Raw genomic sequence first — 17,922 nt, forward strand, 5'->3', positions numbered from 1 at the left:
ATACGCCAGGGTGACCGTTGTGTATTTATGTCACCGACTTGTCAGTTGCAGACGCGGTTGGTACACCACCCATGAATAATAGCTACATGATAGCTATCCTTATCTACTCTAGTTCGTGGCTCAGTTAGTATGCCACCTTAGTTAGTTGAGTTTGGTTTGAGACCCATTTATAGGGTTCTTCTATTTCTTTGTACTGGAGTTCTTTTGGCTTACACAACTAAGAAGAGAAAAACTGTTTTCAGCCTCCACCCTTGTGTGTCTTCCCCCATTGTGCAAGCAAGAAAGCTTCAAGCGAGACTCCTTCCTTCTCTCCCACAATCTTGACATGTATTGGGGATGATACCCAACATGACATAAAGCATAAAGGGATTGTTCCATTGATGATGCCTGATGGCAAGAAGAAAGGCCTGCATGATGTCTTACATGTACCAACCATAACAAAGAATTTGTTGTCTATGGGTCAAATGGCAGAACAGAATCTGCAAGTGAGGTTTAACAAGGATGGATGTTTCATTGAGGAGTATGGAAATGGCTGCAAGCTAATTGCCAAGGGCAGAAGGGATGGCAGGATGTTTACTTTGGAAGCGACTATTCCTAAACTTAAAGCAGCTATGTTTGCTCATGATGAGAGTGCCATCAGAGATGTAGAGATCTGGCACAAGAGAATTGGGCATGTCAATGTACAAAAGCTGAAATCTATGCAGCAGAAAGAAGTAGTACTTGGATTATCTAAATTCAAGTATAATGATTTTGGTCATATATGCCCTGCATGTCAGTTTGGGAAGTATGCACGGTTTCCTTTCATGAGACATGTAAAAAACAGCACTAGGCCTTTATAGTTGGTACACTCTAATGTCTGGGGTCCTTCACATAATGCTTCTTTTGGCGGTGCACGATATTATGTCTCATTTATTGATGATTTCAACTGGTACACTTGGCTTTATATCTTGAAACATAAGGATGATGTGTTTGATGCATTCAAAGACTTCAAGAAACATGCTGAAAATGAATTGGGCTGTTGCATATCATGTTTGAGATCAGATGGAGGAGGTGAATATGTCTCAAACTACTTTGACAGGTATCTTGCTAAACATGGGATCAGAAGACAGCTCACATGCAGTTATACACCGCAGCAAAACGGTGTTGCAGAGAGGAAAAACAGGGTTTTGATGGAGTCAGCTAGAGCTATGATGAATGAAAAATGTCTGCCAAATGGTTATTGGGCTGAAGCAGTGGTGACTGCTGTATATGTGCTGAATCGAACCCCTACAGCAAGGATTCATGAGGTCACTCCGTATGAACGACTGTATGGTCATAAACCTGATATTTCACACTTGAAGGTATTTGGCAGCATTGCATATGTGCATATATTGGATGAGAAGAGGAAGAAATTGGATCCTAAGGCAGTGAAAAGTGTGTTTATTGGATATGCACAGGAATGGAAAGCTTATAAGTGTTATGTACCTTCTACGCATGAGACACTCATAAGCAGAGATGTGGTATTTGATGAGTTAGCATCTTGGTATGGGAATCCTGTTGCAGTGCCTACTGATGGCTCACCCAGTATGAGTCATGCTGAAGATACTCCTGCAGAGAATACTTCCATGACTGGTCAGACAGGTGATGTATCATCTACAGTGAGTCCTTGGACAGGACGATTACGGAGTCGCACTACTGCATCCACTGACACGGATATGTCAGTGAGGGGGAGAACAGATAAGGGAAAATAAAAGGTTTTTGAAGATGTAACAGGTCCACTCACTGCAGGTTATGATTCATCTGGCAGTGACAGCTTAGATAGTGAATTGGGGATTCCGTTTGTTATGACGCCAGGTGCTAGACAGAGCCGTTATGTGCCGCCTCATGAGAGGCAAGCTCACAGTGAGCCACAGCTCAAGAGATCAGAGAGGGTCAGACGACCTGTTGACAGGTATACTTACACTGGATATTCAGCCCGTCATTATGCTTATATGACGAAAGTAACAAGTTTTAGAGAACCAAGTAAGTTTGATGAAGCAGTTTCAGATGAGAATTGGCGTGCTGCTATGGATGAGGAATATTTAGCTTTGGTTGAAAATTGTACATGGGATTTGGTACAGTTTTCTGAGGGAAAAACACCTATTGGATGCAAGTGGGTGTATAAGGTAAAATGCAAATCAGATGGATCATTGGAAAGATATAAGGCCAGGCTGGTTGCAAAAGGATATGCGCAACAGTATGGTCTTGATTATGAGGAGACTTTCAGCCCTGTAGCAAAGATGGCTACAGTTAGAACTGTGATTGCGTTGGCAGCAGCTAGAGGCTGGAAACTATGGCAGATGGATGTAAAGAATGCATTTCTCAATGGAGAATTACAGGAAGAGGTTTACATGGAACAGCCTGAAGGCTATGTACATCCAGAATTTCCAGCACATGTATGTCGGCTGAAAAATGCATTATATGGGTTGAAATAGGCACCCAGAGCATGGAATGCTCGCATCAGCAGTTATTTACAGCAACATAGTTTCCGATTGGGAGATGCTGATCATAGTTTGTTTGTGAAAAAGACAGATAATGGCTATGTTTTCCTAGTTGTCTATGTTGATGACTTAATCATTACAGGAGATGATGAAAATGGGATTGCTGAAATAAAGACATGTTTACAGGCTGAGTTTAAGGTCAAGGATCTTGGAGAGCTGAAATATTTTTTGGGGATTGAGGTTCTCTCTACACCTCAAGGCATATGGCTGCTACAGAAGCAGTATGCTCATGACATGTTACAAAAATATGGTATGGCTGATTGCAAGCCTATGGATATGCCTTTGGAGCAAAATGTCAAGCTGCAGATTGACGTTGGGACAGAGATTGAGAATGTTACTATGTATAGACAGATGGTAGGCAGCTTGATCTATCTCACGATCACTAGACCTAACTTGAGTTATGCTGTGGGGTTGATCAGTCAGCTCATGCAGAAGCCTTGCAAACCACACTTGGATGCAGTCAGAAGAATTTTGAGATATGTAAAGGGTACCACAGATCATGGGTTGTTTTATGCATATGGGAAAACCCTTGACTTGATGGGGTATACTGATGCTGACTGGGCTGGTTGCACATATGACAGGAGGTCAACCAGTGGCTATGCATTTGGATTGGGTAGTAGCATGATCAGTTGGCAGAGTAAGAAATAGCCTACAGTTGCATTGTCCAGTACGGAAGCAGAGTATCGTGGTGCGGCCTTAGCAGCCTGTGAAGCTAAGTGGTTACAGAAGTTACTGAATGACTTGGGAGTACACTTGGACAGCAAAGTCAAGCTGTACTGTGACAATTTGAGCAGTGTTATGTTAGCAAGCAATCCTGTTTATCATGCAAGATCAAAACACATTGAGGTTCACTACCATTTCATCAGGGAAATGGTTTTAGCAGATCAGATTGACTTGGAGCATGTGAAGACTGAAGACCAGGTAGCAGACATCTTTACCAAATCACTTGGTAAAGATAAGTTCATTCGCTTCAGACAGCTACTTGGAGTGATGCAGATGATTTGAGTTTTGTTTTTGAGCTTGAGGAGGAGTGTTAGAAATCAAGCTCACCGTCAGTGTGTCTTCATCTATGACCGACATCTATGACAGCTAGTGTGTACAACTGTCTACATGTGACTACAATAAATAAGTCGGGTTAGTAGTCAATCAGTGACCTGACTAGAGTTAGTCAGTCTAGTCTACATTTACACTAGGTCACTTTATCTTGTAGTCTGTGTGCTTTTCAGTTGAGTGTGTGGAAATGAAGGAATGAGCTTGAGAGCCTAAAGGCTCATGGATATGGAGTCTTTCCCTTTCTCTCTCTCTACTCTTTGAACAATAGGAACATTGGGGCTTGGAGGAATGGACCGTGATTGTGCCAGTTAGTCTTGCAACTGCTTAATCTGGGAAGCTTGTGATTCCACTGTATTATGAACAGTCTGTAAAGCTGATAGTTTTTCATCTAAAAGAGTCTGAAACTCTTGAGCTTCTTTGGACATTCTCTCTTTTTCCTCTGAGACTCTACTGACCTCTGACTGAGCTTCTGCTAACAGAATCTTCAAAGAATATATTTCTTCTCTCTCAGTCTCAATCATTTGGGTCTGTTGCTCCATCTGCTTAAACAGATCTGCAAAGTGTGTCTTTAGCAGAGGCTAACTTTGTAGTTGCCTTATGCAACTGGTCTTTGGACTGCATCAATTCTTCATAGAAAGAAGCATACAGCTGTTGAGCATAGGCTGTCTCACTGAGAATTCAATAGAACTCTCAATGTCATTACAAAGGAATGGAATAGCATCTCCTGACACTAAATTGTTCAGTGAAGGGATTGATATTTCCAAAGAACCCTCTCTATGTGCCTTGAATAAATTGTTACATGTGAGGTAAGCAGGGAGGTCAATGCCAGAAGTAGCAGGAACTGTGATTGAAGGAAGGACTAAGGGAGTTTTATCTGCCACACACTTCAAGCGCTTCCACTGAATGACCAATGGAGGAGGGGAATCAAGATTCTCTATGTCAGTAGGTTCTAACTCTTCTGAAGGTGGAGGGGGAGGAACTAGATTAGATGGAGGAGGTGGTAGCACACCCTTCTTAAAACCTAAGTATGTCAAGAAAGCATATAAGTAGGAACCATAAGTAACATTTGTGACATTCCCTCTGGTCACTTTGACAAAATGTTGGTCCATCTTCACAAGCAGGTAAGTACTCTAATCAATAGCAACCCCTTTTAATACCATCCTGGAAGCTGTGAAGAGTTCTTTGGACAAATAATGGGATGGTGTTTTGGTAGGCATAAACCTGTCTTGGAGGAACTAGCAGACTAACTTCCATAGAGGATTAGTGATCATGGAAAAAGATACTCCTGAAGTGTTTATCACTTTCTTGACATCTAGAATCTCTTTGGTCTTCTTCTGTAATAGCTTGAAAATCTCATCATTGGAGAATAATTGTCTGGCTGTAACAAAGGGTTCTCCTTTGTAGGGAAGAGACAAAGCCTTTCCTAACCCTCTAGGTGTCAACACCATGGAAGCACCATAAACCAAGCCCAACTTCTTACTGTATGAGACAAGAAACTCATCACACAAGGATAGATAATTTGGAATCAATGGGAATGAAGCAGCCACGAAAGTTGCAAGTCCTACTTTTGCTGTAGGCTCAAAAGCAAGTAGGGAAGAATAATCCCTACTGATCAACGGGACATACTGGATAGGAGGAGGACCATGAGGTGCCATTCAAATGGAAAATGCACACACCACAAACACAGATAATCACAAAGAATGCCTGCAAAACAACCAAAATAGCTATAAAAAAGAAATCGATCAAAAGAAGGACACACACATATAGACGTAACTAACCAATTTACCACCCCAAACAACCCACATCCTAGAAAAAATTCGGCATGACCTGTACAAATATGTGACCGAAAACTTCATGTGATGTAACAAGTAGATACCCAAAACCCCGTATCACGCAAAAAAGAAAGAAAAACTTCAAACCGCACCCGTAAATGTAGCACATAAGCAAACCATAATACCATAAAAGACCTCATCATGACTTGACCATAACTTTGACCAACAATTTCAGCTAAGAGAACTTTACGCGCGCCCATCCCATGAAGCGTGTTTATTAAAAAGGGAAAAAAAGTGCAGTGAGGGAAAATGGTTTTAATGAAGGATTCATTTTAAGAAACTATTAACAATAGGTGATATTTTATTAAGTTAGAAACCTTAATAAGAAAACAGCGATTCCTTTTTAAAATTTTAATTACAATTTATTAGGGTGAAACAGTGCTTTAACAAAACCTAGACTATGATATCTAGACTAGGGTCTCTAAATGCAAATTCATGAATTAAAAATTAATAGTGATGTGGAGTGTTTTTTTTGCCAATGCATGTTTTTTTATTACGACTGGTTCATTTTTAATAAAAATTAACATGCCTCTAAAGCGCACAATGTGTGCAAAGTGAACGACTAGTTGATTTTTAATTATTAGAAACATTGTGTGTTTAGCGCAAGTACGCGTGAAAAAGTAGGTGAATATAATTCATTTTAGCAATTAATTATGGTTAAGGGATAATGAAAATGAATAAAGCTCAAAAAATAAATACATGGTAAGGGTGTGAATGCAAGAGACTGAAGGCGCATTGAGTAGTCCCAAATGTAAGGAATCCAATCAAAAAAACAAACACCATTGACTGGAAAAAATAAAGCACCTCAGTGTTTTTTTGTTATTTTGATTTTTGATTTTTTAATCTTTTTTAAAGTTGTATTTTAGGTGTGTTTGTATTTTGTACGTTATGTGTGTGTGTTTTTTCTCTTTTTTGTGTTTTTTTTAATTTTTTGTAATGATTAAAATGAGAGATAGTACACATAAATATATTGTGAAGTGTAAAGGTGGAATTTCAGCAATCCAACAAGTGTCAACAATGTGTTGTAATTTATCCATGATTTTTCAAGTGATTTTTGGAATTTAAAATGAATTTTCATGAGGCGAAGTATTAACTTTAGGGTTTTGGCTTCAAATAATACTTTGTCCATTTATGGAAGAATTTACAATTGAGAAATTATTGGCAAAAGGAGTGAGGAGGTTGTTGCATTTTTTGAAATTCTTTTGGAAATATTTTTTACCAATTTTTAATGAATTTTACTCATTTTGCATGTAATTTTTGGAGTAATTTTGAAGTTTTAAATTTTTTACAATTTATTTTCCTAAATTACCACTTTAAAAAATATTGCAAATAATTTCAGCAATGTTGGAAAAAATTTTAGGTTTTTTTGTAATTTTTTTGAATTTTAATGAATTTTTGAAGTTTTTAGGTGTTTTATGTGTATTTTATGTGTTTTATATATTTTTCAGGTGTGGAAATTAAAAGGCAGTACCCAAGCTGTGTGTGAACAACAGAGGATGACTACGCGTGAACGGCTTTCTGTAACACACCACCGCACGAACAAACCGGAAGTGCGTCCTCGCGTATGAACGCTCGCTTGCCACACCTGTACACCGATAGCAGCCGCACGCGTGGGAACAAGGGAGGAAGAAGGGAGAAGGGGCAAAAATGGAGGCTAACACGGGGAAAAATGAGGGTTAGTGGAAGGAAATTAGGTTAGGGTAGTAACCTGAGTTAAGTATGTGAGTGGAGTAACCTAAGGGAATTAGGTGAAGCTAGTAAGCTAAGTGAATTAGGTTAGCTTAATATGTTAAGTGAATTAGGTTAACTTAGTATGTTAAGCGAATGAGTTAGTGAAGACTAACCAAGAGAGGAGGAGAGGAGGGTTGGTGGTGGTGGCAGTGGAAGAGGAGAGGAGGCAGGAGGGGGTGGGAGGGGGTGGGAGAGGCAGAGGTGGAGAAGAAGGGAGAGAGGAAGCGGGTGGAGGTGGAGAAGAGAAGGGAGACGAGTGGGAAGAAGGCAGGGCGGTGGCCGCGGGGGGTGGTGGCTGCAGGGGTCGTGGGAGGAGGTGGTCGTGGGGGACGTGGGGGCTACGGGAGTCACGGGAGGAGGTGGCCGCGGGGGACGTGGGGACTGCAGAGGACGACACAACAGGCGGGAGGAGGATCAGGGAAGGAGAAGGGCAGCGCAATAGGCGAGAGTCATGTAACCTTTTTTATTCGCTTTTTTGTTTTTTTTTTAATGTATGGTTATGTGGAGGTGGGTGTTTTTGGTATTTGTTTGTTTGTTTTTTTAAATGAATTTTTTGTTGTTATTTAAGTTTATTTTATGAGTTTTTTTTTTTGTTAATGTTTGTTTATGTGTGTATGTTTTTTGTTTTTTGTTTTTTTTTTAAAGATTGGTTATGGGTGTAAAAAAAAAGTGCACCCCCGTCTCGCGTGCATGCGCAGGGCGGGAGTTAAAAAATTTGCATCTCCGGGATCAAACAGGGCAAGGACGCAACGCGCGAGGCATCGAGGTCACGGGGGTATCCCAAGGCGCGTAAAACCAAAAATAGGCGCATTCGCAAGCGACACGAGAAATGCGGCCACACAGCAAAAAAAAGAAGAAATTTTAATAAAACCCAAACCGTACGTCGGATCGAAAAACCGTAAAAAGGAAAAATGTATCAGGAGATGAGGGAAAAATGATGGAAAAATGCAACACCCGGTCTGGGGCAAAGTCAGGGTGTTCACATGGGAAAAACGCAAAAAACAAGCCTAAAAACACTTATGTATATAATGCCATCACTCTATAGGCATAGATCCCCCATTCTGTGGTGAAGGTTGTTTTGGATTGGTCCTTTTCTACGATTTGGACTTGGTTATATATGTTGAATCCATCCAAGAGGGAATACAGCTCATGGCCTGCCACTGTGTCCAACAGTTGGTCTATAAAAGGGATAGGAAAATGATCATTCTTCGTCTTCAAGTTCAGCTTTCAAAAATCTACACATATTCAAAGTTTTCCGTTCTTCTTGGGTACTACCACAATGGGCGAAACCCATTCACTGTTAGCCACAGGATAAATGAACTCAGGTTCAAAAAGTTTCAATAATGCAACCTTCACCAGAGCAGAATAATTAGGATTCATACGTCTTTGTCTTTGCCTTATAGGTTTGGCATCAAGCTCTAGGTCAATGTGATATTGGCATACTGTGGGATCAATCCCCTTTAGATCTTTATATGACCAAGCAAACACATCTAAGTTCTCCTTTAATAAGTCTCGCAAGACTGCTAGTTCTTCTTTTGGAAGATTGAACCCACTTTTAGGTGACATTCGGTACCATCAGTATCCAAGAACGTTACTTGCCTTTCACCTTCCACTTCGTGGATAAATGTCCCACGGATGGCTTTTGGATAAAGGCTTGACTCTTTCAAGAGAGTAGTATCCTCGTCTGATGTTCCACTAGAACCAGTGTCCTCCTTCTGAACAAATGACTCGTTTGTCTATTGAGGCTGCTAAAAGGGTATCAGAGCTTTGTTTGCTTCTGTGTGGGAGAAGATTTCTTCTGGACTTAGGTATTCATCTTCAGAGGATGCGTCCAGGAATGTCACATAGCATGGACCTTCTAGAGGCCATGACTCTGAGGGCTTTGGCTTCTGTTGATAAGGAGCATCATCATCATCTTTTCTCCAGAATGAATGGCCAGGGCGACAGGAGCCACTGGTGAACTTAATTTTTATGCTTTTAATCCATTGCTTATACAGATTCTATATACTTTGTGGTCCATTAGCCAACCCAAATGGAACCATAGTCATTCCATCCAACACCTTGAGATCTTCGGCCTCTGAGGTCTCTGTAGGGACATTAGCAAGATCATCTTCTATCAGTGGAAATTCTTCATCTGCACTTTCATAACCTGCTTCATTTTCTTACTCATCATTTTCATTCTCTTCCTTTGGAGGCTCTGTTTCTGCTTCTGTAGAGGCTCTGTTAGGAGAAGAATAGATCTTCTGCCTCTGCATTTGCTTCTGCTTCTGTTACAGTCACTGCCTTTGTGACTGTCTCTGGTTCTGTCTCTGACTCTGCTTCTACTCTGTCTTTGTTCTACATCTGCTCTATCTCTATATCTATTACTGCTCTGTATCTGTTATGTCTCTGTTATGTCTCTATGACTATCATGTAAGAGGGAGAACAGTACATCCATGTTTCTATTTCACTATCAAAGGTGATTTCAAAAGTCAATTCAAGTTGAGGCAGGAGGTATTCTCCCATGGACAAGGACTTTGCTTCCCTTGGCAGTTGGCTTACAGTGCCCACTGTTAGGGATTGTGCCTCTGTTTTCTTAGGAAATATCTGTTTAACAACCTCTTTGTCTCCTGATGTACTATCTGTTACCTCGTTGGAGGAGTCAGTTATGACTTCGATGGATGTGGATCCATTTCCTTTTTGCGATCCATACAGCTTTACCACCACTTTGTTGGGTCCTCTAGCTAGGGTTAGGGCTCCTTTGAACCAGTCCGTCCTGACTCTTGCTTCAAAAAGCCAAGGTCTTCCCAATAGCATAGGGTATGAGGTCCCATAAGAATTTGGTTTGACCACCAAATATGTCAACCAATAATCAGGTTGTTTTTACATATGGGAGGATGCCCAACGGTTTAATTCTGCTTTGGTCTACCAATCTGATAAGTCACTATGTAGGTTGAATTCCTTGCAACCCTAAGTCCTTCATTGTCACATCTGTCATTATGTTTACTGATGAGCCTCCATAAATCAATGCATCTAAAATAAAGCATCCTTCTATCCACACACTAATCTCTGGGGTTCCAGGATCTAGAAAGGCGTTAGCCACATCTACTTCCTTTACAAGCTCTAGGGCCTCATTATTGATGGAACAATCCTTAATCCCCATCTTCTTGTCAAGACGCTTTTGAATTTCTTTCGGTAGAGCTAGGAGACAACATCAGCAAGTGTCGAACTATTAAGTTTGGTTTAAAAGTGTCTAGGTATTTTACTAAGTCATAATCTCTGATAGGATCCACAGGCTTCTCCAGACGACTGGGGAATGGGGCTACCCATTTTCATCTTTCCTTTTTCTTCTAATAATTGCAGCATCGGCACTTCTTTTGTTTCTGGAAGTGCTTTTGTATCATCTATCTCCTGGACCTCTGGTCCTATTTCTAGGATTGTCTCTGTAACTCTCTGTGGCATTACAGTGCTCTACTGCACTATTTTGTTCTGTATTGCTATGTCCCTCTGTTGGTAGGTTGAACTTCACAGTCTTGGCAAGGGAGTTATTTTCGTTCTAAACAACTGGTTCCTTCTTCTTGGTGCGCATGACAGCAGCAACTTCCAACTCTACCAAATTGGAGGTAGACTCTTGTACCTTTTGTTGGCTATCAGTGCCATTGGCCATTACAAGGGCTGGGCTTGGACAGTCCTTTGTAGTGTGGCCTTCTCCTTTGCATCGGCTACATAAGGGCTTGTAATCCACAGATCGTCTAGGGTTTGGACAATTCGGGGAGATATGACTCTTTTCTCCACAGATGTAACATTCCACCTCTGATCTCTGACCACCGACAGATTGTCGTCCTCTGTAACTTTGAGAGGGAAACCTCCTTGGACCAAAATTAGGACCAAATTCCCTAGGCTTTGGTCCAATATCCTATGTTGTCATTTTGGATTCCAACAAGTTGAATCGTGCATTTTCATCCTTCTGTCTTCGTTCATGCATCTCTTTCAGAGAGCAAATATCCTCTGTATGGTTCTTCCACAAACAGTAGGAACAGAAGGCTCTAGGAATGGTTGGTTTTCGGGTACATTCAGTGGTTAAATGTCCCGCTTGATGATACTTTCCGCACCATGTATTAGAACGCATCACGTCTCTCCCAACTCCCGTAGGGGTGGATATATTGGTAGTATTCACCTTTACTGTCTGTAGTTGCTCTGTAATCACATCCATAAGCCCTTTCTTGATACCTGCAACTGCGTTGGATAAGTAGTCCTTCAGATTTGCACCTCCTGAAGTACTTGTAGTAGGGTTTTGTGAAGCTTTTGTAATTACTGCATACACTGGTTGGGTTGATCCAGAAGGTCCTCTGTTCTAGCTCTGATTCAGAGCTCTTGCTGAGACTTGGGGTTGTTGATTCCAGTTGCTAGGATTCCATTGTTGTTGAGCCGCCATTGGAGGAACTGTTTGAGGCCACTGTTGTTGTGGTTGAATAATCATTTGAGGCACTGTCATCTATGGTGACCATAGTGGATTAGGTGCATTATATTGCATCACTGTTTGCATCTGGGAATAGGGGTAAGAAACTGTCCCTGGGACTGCATTTCAGGGAAAACCATTCCTGGCATGGGAGGAGGTAAGTCTCCTCTTCCTGGAGTCATTGATAGCCTTGCTTCAACTTCATCATACAACCTTGCACCTTCCACTGTAGCTTGCAGATTGACTGGTCTTCTCAATTCCACAAACTTGCAGACTTCTGGTTGTAGGTCTCTAAGAAACACTCCTTTCTGGATATCTTCGTCCAAATGATGTTTAGTCCATCTCTTTAGGATGGATTCCATTCACGAGAGATAAGCTTCTACTCTTTCTCCAGAGGACTAACTTAGGTTCATAAACTCCTCTTGCATCCGCTCTTCAAAACCTTCACGCCTGAATTTAGTGAGGAAGGCCAACTTCAGGTCATCCCAAGTGCCAAAAGTTCCTACTGCTTGTCTCTCATACCACTGAAACACTACGCCTTTGAAAGTGGCGAGGAATATCGCTTACCAATGCTCAAGGGTTCTGGCATTGTTAGCCACACATGCTACCATGAATTCTGCTACATGAAGATCAGGGTCTTCATTGTACTCTCCCTTAAAAACTGGCAATGGGACTACATTTACTGCCCTGTCATCAATATTTCCAGGACAAATCTGACTAGGAAGGGGACCTTGAGTTGCCATGGGAACTTCTATAAAGAGTGCTTTTAAGACGTCAAAGGAAGCTTCTGCTGCGAGCTCATTCTCAGCTTTTATTTTTTCCTTCTCCCTTCTCACGTACCTCTGGACTCATTCTAACACTTGCCTCTTGACTGCGTCATTCATCAGGAGGTTGGCTCCAACCAATTGGTCTGTACTCAACATGATAGTATCAAAGAGGGCTTCAGTCTCTAAGGGATTCTTTGGCCAACATCTCTTCTACTTCCTTCTTTTCAACATCTTTAAATTTGGCTTTCAAACCACTACATAGGGGGAAATATTCCATTATGAAAGTATCAAAACTCATTCTTCTTAGGATCGTTGTTGTGCCATCATAATAATGCCAGCTTCTGAGAGTTTCAATAGTGTATGTTGTGAAAAACACTCTATCTATCAACTTCCAGTGGATTGCTAATTGGACAAACAGAAGATTGTCAGAGCACCAAGCATCCCACGTATCTTGTTGTTGAGCATCCATGAACAAATCCCAACCCTTTACCTTCTTGTTTTTGTGAACCTCCACAGACCATGACTCCTGGAGCTTCTTCACAATCTCCCACTTGATGATGTTTGGAAACTTCTCAATGAATACTAAATCTTCCATGGATGGTCATTCTCTCAGTCTCTGGTCTTCAGTTTGTTTCCGACAATTTGTCACCAAGATGCAAGTTTCTGATGCTTCAACAGGAAGAGGAAATAGTCCACCGCACAGAGCATGCATAATGATGGTAATATACTTCCGCAATTGTGGGATAAATTTCTTGTGGAAAGTGGCTTTAATAATGAGAATCTACAAATCTTCAGTGGAAGAAGAAACTTTGCAAACATCCATTGAATTCTTCTCTTCTTGGCAATGCCATTTCCTTCATTTTCAACCTCTTCCGATGCTTGTTGATAGCAAGTTTCCCCGGGCCGCGCACCAAAAACATGGAGCCCCAAGAGAAACACCAAGGAAAAGGGGATTCTACTATAAGCAAATCTATCTTGTAACATCAACAAGATTTTATTTCATTCTTTTGATGATCAAAACAAAGAAAACAACAAATCTTCATGCAGCATCATAGTAGATATCTCCCATGGATTTGATAGAATCAACCATAATCTTCAACATCTTCATAGAATCCATCAATAGAACAATGAACAAAAAAGAATACACCATCTTTGAATGGAAATCAATCACATAGTATTCATCTTCAATGTCTTCATAGTTCTCTCTCTCAATCTCTCATATACAGTTACACTGTTTTGATAGAATTTTCTATCTATGGCTCTCTCTCTTTCTCTCTCTCAATAGTACAGCATATCCTCACTACAATACTCTAATAATTACTCTCAAGAATCCTTCTTAGGTAGTGGATACACCTCCCAAGAAGTATATCTAATGTGAAGAGGCGCCAGAGCCACTACAATGTCTCTTCACAGCTCACTACTGTCACTATCACTCAATCTTCTCTTCAGTCTTCAGCAGCTGCTTCTTCCATTTGTTTTAGCTCTTTTGAACTTAGATTCATCCTTTCCAAAAGTTAGAAAACTTTCCCAAAGTCACACATACATTCTACAAAACACTTACAAAAGGTCTACAAAATAGTACAGTACAGTACCAGAACAGATACAAAACAGTTAAAGAGCAGAGACAGAGGCTCTACAGAAGGTTTATAGAGGGTTACGGAAGGTCATCAGAACCTCATAACTCATACTAAAACCATTCCAAACTATCAAAAACTAATCAATAGGCTTTCAAAAGATTTCAATTTTCATCAATCATCAATCCATGCTTCATACAGAAGAAAATCAAAACAAAACAGAAGCTATATAGAAGCAATCAAAACCTCAACAGAACCTATCAGAACATCACAGAGCTTCATATCTCTACTAAGAATCATCATGAACTTCCAAAAATTAATCAATATCATCCAAAACACTCTCAAACACTTCCATTATCAATCATACATCACTCTAAATCCATCAAAAATCAATCATTCAGACCTCAAAAACAACAAAAATCAGTCAAAATTTTAGTCTTTTTCCACTCTCAACAGATGCCAAACTTTTGATCTTGTCAGATCATGAAAGCATTAAGTGGCTTAATGACCAACCGATTCTTCAAGGGCATAAAGCTACATGGGCTAAACTCCTCCAAGAGTTTGACTACAAAATAAGGTATAGAAAGGGAAAGTACAATATAGTGGCTAATGCACTCAGCAGAATTCCCATCATAAATGAATTGAGTTTTACTCAGTTCACTTCTGATTTACTTGAATCCTTAAAAGGGAAATGCCAGATTAATTTGACATATTCCAACATATGGGAAACAATAGAAAACAGGGATCCAAATGGAAGGGCGTCCACTAATGAGGAAGGAATATCTGAGGATGTTCAACAAGGAAATGGAGCATCAGGGGTTGCTTAAATGGAATTAAGTGGAAGAATTTTACCATTGATAATGGTTATTTACTCTACAAGGGTAGGGTATGTGTCCCGAAAGATGAAGAAATAAGGCACTAGATACTCTTTGAATGTCATGATACCCCTAGTCTCGGAACATCCAGGAGTTAATAAGACTTATAGTCTTATTAAAAGGCAGTTCTATTGGCCTGGAATGAATAAGGACATCCTTGATTATGTGGTAAAATGTAATAAATGCCAGGTTAATAAAGCTAAAAGATTGAAAATGGGAGGACTTCTCCACCCATTAGAGATTCCTTCAGGAAAATGGGAGAGTATCTCCATGGACTTTATTGTTGCATTACCCAGAACATGGAGGGGGCACGACTTTGTGTGGGTGATTGTGGATAGGTTAACCAAAATGGCTAGGTTTATTCCAACTTCAACTAATGTTAAAACACCAGAATTGGCTAGATTGTTCATAGAGAACATAAACGGATTGTATGGCCTTCCAGCAAATATAGTTTCTGATCGAGATAGAAAATTGATAGTCAATTTTGGCGTGCTGTATTCAGGAAGTTGGACACTAAACTTAGCATGAGTACGATGGAGCACCCGCAAACTTATGGGAAAATTGAAAGAGTTAACCAAATCCTTGAAGATATGTTGAGAGCATATGTAAGTATAAGGCAAACTAATTGGGAAGAGTATTTACCGATAGCAGAGTTTGCATATAATAGTACCAAGACCTCTTCCATTCGATATAGTCCATTTATGCTAATGTATGGGTTTTAGCCCAGAGCTCCTCATGCAATAGGACTACATAAGGAAAAGGTTCAGACTGTGAGAAATGCGGGATCTAGAGCATGGCAAAACAGGAAGCTATGGAGGATGAAATGAGAAGTGTGGACTCATGATGGAGAAGACAAAGACACTGTTTGTTACACAAGTGAATTAGGTTCCAAGATTGAGACTTGGACTCATAAACACAATCTTGTGTATGTGGACAATGACATTGACACTTCACTGAAAAGAAAAGAGTACTATCATTGCATTAAGAAAAGGAAGCAAGTACAATGCTTTATAGGAAAGTAGGAAACTGCAGTAGGCACCATTGTGCATATGGGATAAGTTAGCCTGCATATCCTTGACCCTGAGGCTCCATACAAAGAGGCTGTTTATTGAGTGTGATTGCTGATTCTCAACACCCCTCCTCAATCACAACTAGAAAGGCACAAAGTGTGTAGAGGCTGTAATGAGAACCACTTGCAAAGTGTGGGCATACCACAAACATGGCAAAACACTAGAGACTGTCGCAAAAAAGGGTAAGTGTGGGTACCATAAACATGGTGGACATCCAAAGGCTGTAACAGGGGCCTCACAAAGTGTACAGGGACTGTAATGCCAAGTTACATAAGGAGTTTACAAAGCTTATGGCAGGAAGCATTAGGGCAAGGAATTACAAGGCTTTTAAAACAATCTATCAAAATTATGAGAGTACAAGGACTGATGAGTCTTGTCCTTCCAATCCTGGTGGTCTTCATCTTCATCTTCTTCTTCCTTTGCTCCATTTTCTTCTTCTTCTTTGACTGCGACTAGATAGGCCTTTTGGGATCTCTTTCTTGCGTGGCAGAACTTCTCGGTGTGTCCGGTCCTTTTGCAGAAGTCACAGAAGAGCTGATCCTTCTTGCCTTTGTACCTGTTGCCAACATATAATGCATGCTCATCTCTAGAGGTACTTGGTTCTTCCTTAGTTTTTAGCTTATTTTCCTCTTCTAACAGTGATGCCTGGATATCAACAAGTTCAGGATTTGGCATGTTGATTAAAGTTGTTGATACATTATTATATTCAGGAGGCAAGCTCTTAAGTAGAACACCGATGCAAACATCTTCATCCATTTTAATGTTGATTCCTACAAGTTGGGTTAGGAGTCCTTCCATGTAATTGAGATGTGTGGCAAGTGATGTGCTGGACTTCATTTCAAGCCTGAAGAACTCAATCAAGAGACCATACTTTGATGATTTAGATTGTGCACCGAATAGGGTGTCAAGTCTTTTCCATGTATCATGTGAGGTCTCACAGTTATCCACATGATGGATATAACTATCATCTAGCTCCAGTTTGATAATGGCCTGGGCTCTGTCATCATTCTTTTGCCAAGTAGTTGCAAGGTCCGCGTCCCGAGGTTTCTTCTCTTTGCCATTTGTGATGGCCCAGAGACCCTTTTTCATCAAGATGAGCTTGATGCGGGTTTGCCAGGTGTGAAACCCGACTCCTTTGAATCGAGCATTTGGAGAGTATTTTCCCATGTTGAGGTTGCAAGAGCAGCAGCAAATTAACACCAAAATTCTGAAATTTTATCAGTAGAAGAGTAGAATGCAGTGTGTCAAGAGACACAGTTAATGACAGTGTGAAAACACACTATGTCAGTGTTGATGTTTGAGCTTGATTCTTGATTCTTCTTGTTCGGGGTCGTTCGGTCATTCTTCAATCTTCTCAGGTCCTTCCCCTCCTTGATTTGATGCTGGGTCGATGGATTAAAGTGACAGAGACTTGGGTTAAGTGTGAGGAGAAAGAAAAACTGAGAAAAAAATGCTTGAGAAATTTTGGCTATGGTGGAATTAGGGTTTCTGAGACAGGGGCCTGGTTTTTTCAACATTGCAGGAGCTATACTTGATCATTTTCAAAAATTTTCACATGCCTAGGAAGCTAACTTCATGGGCTATCAAAGCCCTATGGAAATCGTCCAGGTCGTGGACAGCACGACGCAGGCAAAAGGCGCGAACAGCCACGGCGCAGTTTGGGGCAGCGACGTCGAATTTGTGCAATGCCAGGGCTATAGATCACCAATGTGGTTGTTTGTTGTGCCAAGATGAAGCGCCTTCAGCAGAGAAACAACTCCCTAGAAGAAATCATGGGCTGAAATGGCCTAGGTGAGGAGTTATTGAAGCTCCAAGTAAGGTAGGTCATGTCTGGCTATGGCAGACACAGAGCAGAGATTGAGGATTTTCACAATGCTGAGCTCCAGATGGTCCAATGTCCTGGATTGATATGATACAGGGAAGCTTTGTGAGTTGGGGAATACTTTTCCAGAAGGAAGCTTCAAGAGATTTGACCTATGGAGTGAGATATAAGCAGCTCAATCTGACAGGGTGCTGCTGGCTATGGCTGCCATGGAAGCTTCAGTGAGAGTAGAGTTGGGAGA

The sequence above is a fragment of the Lygodium microphyllum genome, chromosome 9 (genome assembly GCF_053477565.2).
Source record: "Lygodium microphyllum isolate KBCC chromosome 9, Lygodium_microphyllum_v1.1.10, whole genome shotgun sequence".
Classification (NCBI taxonomy): domain Eukaryota; kingdom Viridiplantae; phylum Streptophyta; class Polypodiopsida; order Schizaeales; family Lygodiaceae; genus Lygodium; species Lygodium microphyllum.